The sequence below is a fragment of the Podarcis tiliguerta genome (genome assembly GCF_965153285.1).
Source record: "Podarcis tiliguerta genome assembly, chromosome: 2".
Classification (NCBI taxonomy): domain Eukaryota; kingdom Metazoa; phylum Chordata; class Lepidosauria; order Squamata; family Lacertidae; genus Podarcis; species Podarcis tiliguerta.
Genome location: NC_139535.1, coordinates 11,582,159 through 11,591,275, shown reverse-complemented (window position 1 = coordinate 11,591,275; position 9,117 = coordinate 11,582,159). Strand labels below are relative to the sequence as shown.

General features: G+C 44.0%; 1 long non-coding RNA gene across 1 annotated transcript; it reads right to left on the bottom strand.

Annotated features, from left to right (window-relative positions):
• Window positions 1-1,771: 1,771 nt before the first annotated feature.
• LOC310671138 lies at window positions 1,772-8,141 on the bottom strand. The gene is made up of 2 exons (XR_014507820.1): window positions 7,954-8,141; window positions 1,772-1,983 (listed from the first exon to the last, which is right to left on the bottom strand). It is a non-coding gene; the product is annotated as an uncharacterized lncRNA (long non-coding RNA).
• Between the last annotated feature and the right edge of the window lie 976 nt (window positions 8,142-9,117).

Here is a 9,117-nt window from a genome sequence, read left to right as displayed (position 1 = left end):
GTCTGTAACCCGAGGTACCACTGTACATGTGCTGTGTCATGTGATCAGTAATGTGGGTCAGGGTTTACCTAATCCAAGTCCATGACATTTGCTGCCTCACCTGCAGATGCTGTGTATTATCTTCTTTCTTCTTCTTTGGCGACCACCTGTAGCCGAGTAAGATTGTCTTCCATGAACACGGCCTTAACAGTGAGTCTGTAAGGGCCAGTTCTGGACCCACACGTCCTTCCACAGTGGGGACCTAGGTTTCCGGGCGGTAGTTGATCACGGTGAGGGTTTGCCAAGTGTGCCTTCCTTTTCCCAAGTGTGCCTCCCTTTTGTCCTGAGTTTGATCATCTTCAACCCCATGACACCTTTAGTAGAGGCTGTTCTCCAATTGCAGCGCTCACAGGCCAGTGTTTCCCAGTTGTCAGTGTTTATACTACATTTTTTTAGATTTGCCTTGAGTACTGTTACATTGCAACAAGAATAAGACGAGCAATGATGACAGCAACGGAGTTAAAATTGCAAACATCGAAGGAACGATAATAAACAGTAGTGACATTTGAATTGAATCCTTAAAACCTTAAAAGTCGAAACCTGGTCATAAATATAAGTACCAATTTTGTGATTCGGCCATATCTCCACTGTTATCTGTAGTACAATAGTACTTATATTGTCATATTTTATTTTATAAATTGCTTGCTGGTCACTGACCGTATTAAAGATATTTGATTTGATTTTGATTTGCCTTGAGAGAGTCTTTGAACCTCTTTTGTTGACCACCAGCATTACACTTTCCACTTTTAAGTTTGGAATAGAGTAGTTGCTTTGGAAGACGATCATCAGGCATCCGCACAACAGGACCAGTCCAACAAAGTTGATGTTGAAGAATCAGTGCTTCAACACCATATTGCTGTTGAATCATCATATTACTGTTGAATCAGCATATTGCTGACAACGCGCTCCAAAACTCTGGGCTCCAAACCCCATAAACATGCTCTTTGTTCTAACTTCAAGCTGCTGTTCTGCACCCCGCTTCCCCCAAAGAAAGGACAGACTAGCAGCTATGGTTGTCGTTGATTGCAAATTATGTTTTTTATAGGCAGTGCTTTTTTCCTGGGGGGACGCATACCCCTATACATTTTGTGAATCTAAGTTTGGCCTCATTAAGGGGCAGTATTTCAATATGAGTAGGAAAGTGAGAGTACCCCTAAACATTTTTTTAAAGAAAAAAGCACTGATTTTTGTGAAAATGCAATAAAATGATTTTCTGAAATGTAGACTCGCCCCCCCCAAATGCAGAATAAGAGCAGGGATGAGACATGCGCTGCCTCACCGGCAGATGCTGTAAAGGAGACCCAGAGCTGGGTGTCATCAGCATATTGCTGACAACGAAATTCTGGGCTCCAAACCCCATAAACATGCTCTGATCTAACTTTAAGCTGCTGTTCCGCTCCCGCTCCCCACAAAGCAATGATAACCAGAAGCTATGGTTGTTGCTGATTGCATTTTAAATTATATCTATTATATGTGAACATCATGCAATAAAACGGACAATTTTTATTTTTCAAAATTTCTATTGATTTTCCAAAATTTTAAACAAACAAACAAACAAACAAACAAACATAAATCATAACTGAAATTGATCAATCTTAGTAACATTGTTAAATGACTTCCTCAAATCCCCCTAGCTGAATTTCAGTGTATATCACTGTAACAGTTTTCCAAAACCAATTTTTCTCGTAATATTAACTTATTCACTTAACATCTTTCTTTCTTTCCATTTTGACTTTAAACATATTATTCTCTAACATCACATATTTAAATCCTAAGCCTATCTGATATTTGCCAGTTTTTCCAATTAAGTTATCTTAACATATTTAAGTGAATAGTCTTTAAATTTCATCCATTCTTCCTGGTACTCCTCCTCCTTCTGGTCTTAGACTCTTCCAGACAGGTCGGCTAGCTCTGAAAAGTCCATCATCTTCATCTGCCATTCCTCTAAAATGGACAATTTTTAAAATAAAATTTTGATTTATTTCCACTGTCTACATTTCAACTATAACCCCTAGCCCTCCCTTCCCTGCATTTAAACACACCCTTTGGAGCAGGGCAGCGATTTTTGCAAGGCAAGACAGAAAGGCAGTCGCTTCGTGCAAGAGATAAGCGTATCTTATTCAATTGCAAGTGGCTTTGTTGACGAGTAGAAGATCCAATCATAGTCCCACTCGCGGGGGTAATGCTTTTGCAAAAAGGGGGGCGGGGATGCCTCCAGGGCTGCAGATGCTTAGCCTCTCCCAATGCCTAAGGGAATCCCAGCCTGATGGGATCAAAATCTGCAAAGTTTGTCTCCGGCATAGGAGCCAAGTCCTATAAAATATAAAGCATTTCAGGCGGCCAGCCCCAAAGTTGGTGGACGCTGCCCTTCAAATGGTGTGCGTGTGCTGATTCATGCGATCGATTATGTGGGTCGGGGTTTACCTAATCCAGGCCATTTCTAAGTCCAGGACACGCGCTGCCTCACAGGAAGAGCTGGGTGTCATCAGCATATTGCTGACAACGAAATCCTGGGCTCCAAACCCCATAAACATGCTCTAAACTATCGGATCTAACTTTAAGCTGCTGTTCCGCTCCCACTCCCCACAAAGCAATGATAACCAGAAGCTATGGTTGTTGCTGATTGCATTTTAAAGCATGCAATAAAACATCATGCAATAAAATGCTTTTCTGAAATGCAGACACGCACCCCTCTTTGAATGCAGAATAAGAGCGGGGATGCGACCTTGCCTGAATTGATTGGCTCCCTGATTAAAGTTGCCTCAATTCTCCATATGTAGGGATAAGAATCGCAGATCTGCACTTTGGAGCCTCGCAAGAGCTGATTGGCTGCCAAGTGAAGCGGCGTTGGCCCGCCTCCGCCTATCCATTCACAACTATTATCCATTCATCCACAGAGTTGCAGTCTCTGACGGGCTCCTTTTCTCGCGGCGGCGATTTTGATTTCCTTGCCTGCTGCTTCGGCTCCTCCTCTTGCTGCTCACCAGAGCTGCTCCGGATCAGGCAAAAAGGGGGTCGCCTTGCTCCTCTCTCCGCCGGATTAGGAGCGCTACGAATTCCTGCTTTGGCCGGACGTGGAGACGGAAGGATTCTCCGGCTCGGATCCGCTTTGCTCACCGATCTCGTCTCTCAAGATCTCTAAGGTGAGAGAGATTCATTGCTCAATAGGCGCGCCTCACCCGGCAGGACCCTTTCCTAGCATGTCGCGCGGGAGATACGTGTACACGGTCGTGTGAATGGCTTTTATTTTGTGATACCCCCCTCTCCTTCCTTTGCTCCCTATCTCTGCTATGTCCGGACTCGGAAAAATGAAGGTAAATTTATTCTCGGACCCCATTTGCAGACCTCGATTAAGGAACTGAGCGTGATTTTTTAAAAAAATTAATTGTTATTTCCAAAGCAAAAAAGAAAAAGAAAAATTACAACCATCAAATTCAGCATTCATATTCGTTTCCTAACATAATGGAGTTGAGCGAGATTTATGCCTCAACAGGTTCCCGCGTAACGCTGCGGGCTCCTTTCCGTGCCCTTTGCGCGGGGATGTCGTCACGTGTACACGACACGTGTGGGTGCGTTTTATTTAGCGGCGGGAAGATGAATGACGGTGGTTCTTCCCCCCTGGCCCCGGTTTTTTCCTTCCTGGACATCACTGGCGATTCTTTAAAAGAATCGGGACTGCAGGTCTCTTTCCGCGAGCTGAGTGAGCTATAGAAATGAAGATGAAATGAAGGGTTCAGATTTCTCAGAAATTGCTGTTAAGTTAGAAAGAAAAACGGGGCGGGGTGGGGGGGAGAGGCAGATGAATTTCTCAAGAAGCCGGAACTTCAATGTGTGTGTCCGTCTTCTCTCATCTGCTTTGCGTGCAGAAGGTCCCGGGTTCGAATCCTGCCACCTCCAGGTGCGGGTTTTTGGGGCGCGCGGGTGGGGGAGTTTAGCTCCCAAAAATTCCAGCGCCATCCACGCTCTTTTTCGCACTTCCCACGATTGGCAGCGACGTGTTTGTGTTGCTGGATGTTTGTGTTATTTGTGTTGCTGGATGAGTGTTTTAGGACTTTCCCATTGCACGCGGTTTTGCTCTCTGTTTGCACCTGGATTTTAACCGATTTACCCTCTCCATCTTTTACCTTGCTAGTTGGATAGGAGCGAAGTTTTTGTACACAGCAGCTAAGAAACGCGGCAAATAATACGGCGTCCACTTGTAATCTACATCATGGGAACCATCCTCATGATTTAAAAAAATGAAGTTAAAAGTGCCTCTCTCACTTCCAGCCCCCGGTTTACCTCCTTTCCCATGTCGTTTAAACATAAACCTTTATTGTCAATTGCCTAGAGATTTTATTTTAAAAAGTGGTGTGTGTGTTAAATAAAATAAAATGCAAACGAAGCTGTTTCTGGACCAGGGATTTTCCAACAAGCTTCAGTGGCAAGCTTAAAAATATCCATGTTGATTTTCGATTGTATTTTGTGAATTACTTGGAATGCAAATGGCAAACATTAAAATACCATTCAAGAAAAAATATATATGAAGGAACAAAATGCAATTGAAAACCATTGAACACAGGAGGAATCTGTCCCCCTTTGTGATGAGATCTGCCTTTCCTAAATACTTGAGGGAGCGTGATCTTTCTTTCCAGGATGTAGGAGATGCATTTCCAGGTGCGGGTTTTTGGGGGCGCGGGTGGGGGAGTTTAGCTCCCAAAAATTCCAGCGCCATCCACGCCCTTTCTAGCACTTCCCACGATTGGCCGCGACCTGCTCTTATTTGTGTTGCCGGGTGAGCGTTTTAAGATTTTCCTATCTGTTTTGCTCTGTTTGCACTTGGATTTTAGCCGATTTAACCTCTCCATCTTTTACCTTGCTAATTCGATAAGGGCCACGTTTTTGTACACAGCAGCTAAGAAACGCGGCAGATAATACGGCGTCCTCTTGTGATCTATATCATGGGAACCATCCTCATGATGATTTGTTTAAAGGAAATTAAATGTGCCTCTCTCACATCCAACCCCCGGTTTACCTCCTCTCCTATGTCCTTTAAACATACGGTAAATCTTTATTGTCAACTGCCTAGAGACTTTATTTTAAAAAGTGGTGTGTGTGTGTTAAAATAAAATACAAAGGAAGCTGTTTCTAGACCAGGGTTTTTCCCACAGGGTGACAAGCTTAACTGATGTGGCCACTATTAAATATCCATGTTGATTTTCGATTGTATTTTTTAGTGCTGTGTTTTTTACATTTTTATTGCATTAAATGTTGAATTACTTGGAATGCAAATGGCAAACGTATTAAAATACCACGCAAATATATATATAAGAAGGAACAGAATGCAATTCAAAACCATTGAACACAGTCCATTGTTAAAACAAGCAATAAAATAGAATCGTAGAATTGCAGAGTTGGAAGGGACCCCAAGGGTCATCTAGTCCAACCCCCTACATTGCAGGAATCAAACCAAAGCAAATCATTAAGTGGTCTGCCAAGACCACCGGCAATTTTGCAGCTGTCCATAGGGGAAAACATTGGGCAATTGCAGTTCAGGTTGCAGACATGGGTCCCTCCCAATCCTTCCTGGAGATTTTAGGAATTGAGCTAGGACCTTTGGTCTACAAAGCAGACGCAGGACAAAAACCTTATACGGAAGGAAGACGGGAAAAACCGGAACAGCTGGCACGCGGCAAAGAGGAAGTTCCCCAGCGTTGTCCTGCCTTAAATAGGGCAGGCCACGCCCTCAGAACCAGCCGATTGGCTGGCCAGGGGGTGATGCTGCAGGGAATCCCCCCAATCGCGCGGGGGCTGTGATACCCACTGAGGAACAGACCCCATGGCTGTTCTGGGGAGGAGGAATCTGTCCCCCTTTGTAGTTCTTGTGATGAGATTTGCCTTTCCTAAATACTTGAGGGAGCGTGATCTTTCTTTCCAGGGTGTAGGAGATGCATTTCTTTGATCCCACATATAAAATGTAATAAAACGTCAAACATTAAAAGCTTCCAGATACAAGGCTGGCTTCTGATGTCTTCTAAAAGTTGTGTATTTCTTTCATCTCCTTGGCATCTGATGGGAGGGCGTTGCACAGGGCGGGTCCCACTGCTGAGAAGGTCCACACGGATGGGGCAGGGCTTTCATTTCCCATTTCAGATTAAAGTTCACAGGGATCCTAACTCTGCTCCATCTCCCTTCCAGGTGCGGCTGCTTCTGGAGAAGGAGAGTGGTCCCTCACAACAGGAGTGGAGCCATGGCTGATGGGAGGTACAGGAAGAGGATCCGGAGTGAAGTCACCTGCTCCATCTGCCTCAGTTACTTTACTCGTCCGGTGGAACTGGGCTGCAGGCACAACTTCTGTGAAAGCTGCATCTTGAGCTGCTTGGAGGAGTCTGGTGAGAAAACCAGATGCCCTGAGTGCAGAACGGTTGTAAAAACAGACTACAAGCGAAACAGGCTTCTCACAAATATGGTTGGAATCATCAGTGATTGGGATCATTCTGAGGAGAGAGAGGCTCAAAGGAGGCGCTCAGAATGTCAGAGGCACCAGAAGACCCTGGACCTCTTTTGCCAGGACGACGAAGCCCCCTTCTGTGGGGAGTGTGACATAGCTCAAGGGCACAGCGGCCACAGGGTGGTTCCTGTGGAAGAAGCCTTCCAAGACTACAAGGTAAGAATGAACCATTAATAGAAACGGCTAGTATATATGATGGGAATTAAAATCATAGAATTGTAGACTTGGAAGGGATCTTGAGGATCATCTAGTCCAACCCCCTGCAATACAGGAATATGCAGTTGTCCCATAAGGGGATCGGACCTGCAACCGTCATGTTATAAGCACCATGCTCTAACAAACTGAGCCATTCAGCAATCAAGGTTAAAGGCTGTCCACAAACCACTGTCTCCTCCGAGTGAGCGTTTATCCCTCTAATCCTAGGTGTGAGGGATGCAGCCTGCTGTCAACTGACTCTGCACATGCTCAGGAGGCCTCTCATCTAATTATATTTTACACATCCTTGGAAAGATTCTGGCTTTTATGGGACTATGGCTTCCTATGCCTCATAAGACTCTATTGCATATGCATATTAGCTATGATCATGCACAAAAATAAGAGCTGATCTGGAAAGATTGAACGCTGTTAAGGTGGCCTTTCTAGGAAAAATAAATGCAGCTCAAATGAGTACAAACTGAATTTCCCCTTTCAAAATCTGATAATACTAATAGCAGAGCAAGCATTGAAGAAATGGAAAGAATTAATACCGGCACATCAATTTATTTGGGATGGAAAGAAATGTACAATTGCTTTTAAAAAGGCAAGCAAATAATAAAACCTAGAAGGCTGATGTTTTGGGCATCTCAGAGATGCTTGCTGTTTTAAAGGAAAAAATATATTGTGATGGCTCAGAGGTGAAGTTTTCCCTTCTTGGTTGTATTTCCATGTCAGTAATTCTATTTATATATACAAGTACTGCCCTTCAACAACAACAAAAAAAAACATTAGAGGCATAAAACAACCCTCCTTACTCTTGTTGCCAGCCCTAAACTATGCAAAGAACTCAAGAGTCATGAGTTTTAACCCAATTGTGTTAATGTAGGACTGCCACTGGTGTTTGATCTTAGGCTTGTAGTGCAAGCGGTGTATTCCAACAGCTTTAACCAACCCCTACCGGCCCCAATGCTGCAACAGTCAACTAACCCCCACAATTGCATTCCCTAAAAAAAACAACCCACAGGGTCTAAGACCTTCTAGCAATCCTAGACTGCAGGGTTGTCACAAACTCTTCCACTCCCTGCATGTTAGAATATCAACAATGCTTTCCAGGACAAACATGACTTAACACTTTCTCAGCCACAATACCCACCCTGCAGTACAGTTTCATTTATTTGCATTAGTGGGCAACTTGTTTGAATGATAATTTAAAAAGAAGGAAATCCAACCTGTGATAGAAAGAGAATGACATTTTCTGGAAATGGGGCTTTCTGGGTCTTTTCTCAACATTTCTCCATAACACTCATCAGTTGCATCTGTCGTAGGCTCAATACTCTGGATGGCGGAAGCAGGCTCTGCAGTCTCAAAACCGGGGGAACATAATTCAACTGTCCTCTCTCTCTTGTTTTCTTCTCTCTGTCTCAATGATGATTTTGATTGTTATCTCCAAGAAACCTCTCACCAGGACCCAAATGACAACTTTGGTTTTTCTTTTCAGGATCAGCTCTGCGGGTTCCTGAAGACTCTGAGGGAGGAGGAGGTAGAAATTTGGGCGAAAAAATCATGGACAGGAAAGGAAAGTTTATCCTTGATTGTAAGTGTCGCTCTTACTGGGAAGTAATCAAATAAGAGAAAGAATTAATGCTTGGGAGAGAATTAAAATAACATCCTGAAGCCATCAGGCAGCTCCACTCTTTTAGATGTCTATTTGTTTGGGGACGCCTGTTCTGACTGGAAGGAAAATTTTCCTTTGCTTGAAAACTGACGCATCCTCTGTGAAAATCTAAAAATTCAGAAGCACCCGCCCTGTTCCCCTGCAGTAATACTCAAACCCTCTTTATGCTGCAGAAGGAGTGGCAATGTTGCTAACAGCCTGTTTTTCTTTCCACATGTTTCTTGCAGAGAAAAATAATATCAGGTAGGGAGAAGATGAAGGGTGAGTTTAAGCATCTACATTTGTTTCTGGAAAAATGGGAAAAGCAGCTGCTGAAGGAGATGGAAGAGGTGGAGAAGGAGATTACAAGGAAATCGAATGAGCAGCTGGGCTTGCTCTCCAGAGAACTTGACTCTCTTCAAAATATCATCCGGGAGCTGGAGGAGAAGCTTCGGCAGCCCCCCAGTGAATTCCTGCAGGTAATAGAGTGGCATAAGCAGCCCAAGCTTTTCTCCAGGTCAAGGCCACGACCAGCCCAGTCTCTGCCTCTATCATTATTCACAAATCACGTTGCTTGGTTTTGTGGAGCTGGTAGCTGGTTCTCTTATGTTAGGTGCAGGAGCATCTAAGAGGACAATGAAAGAATGCTCACCTTAATTTGTTACTTAACGATGATGGAATCAGATGTTTTCTGCTCTTGGCTGGTGGTGGGTCTGCTGCTGGCTCCCAAATTAGCGAT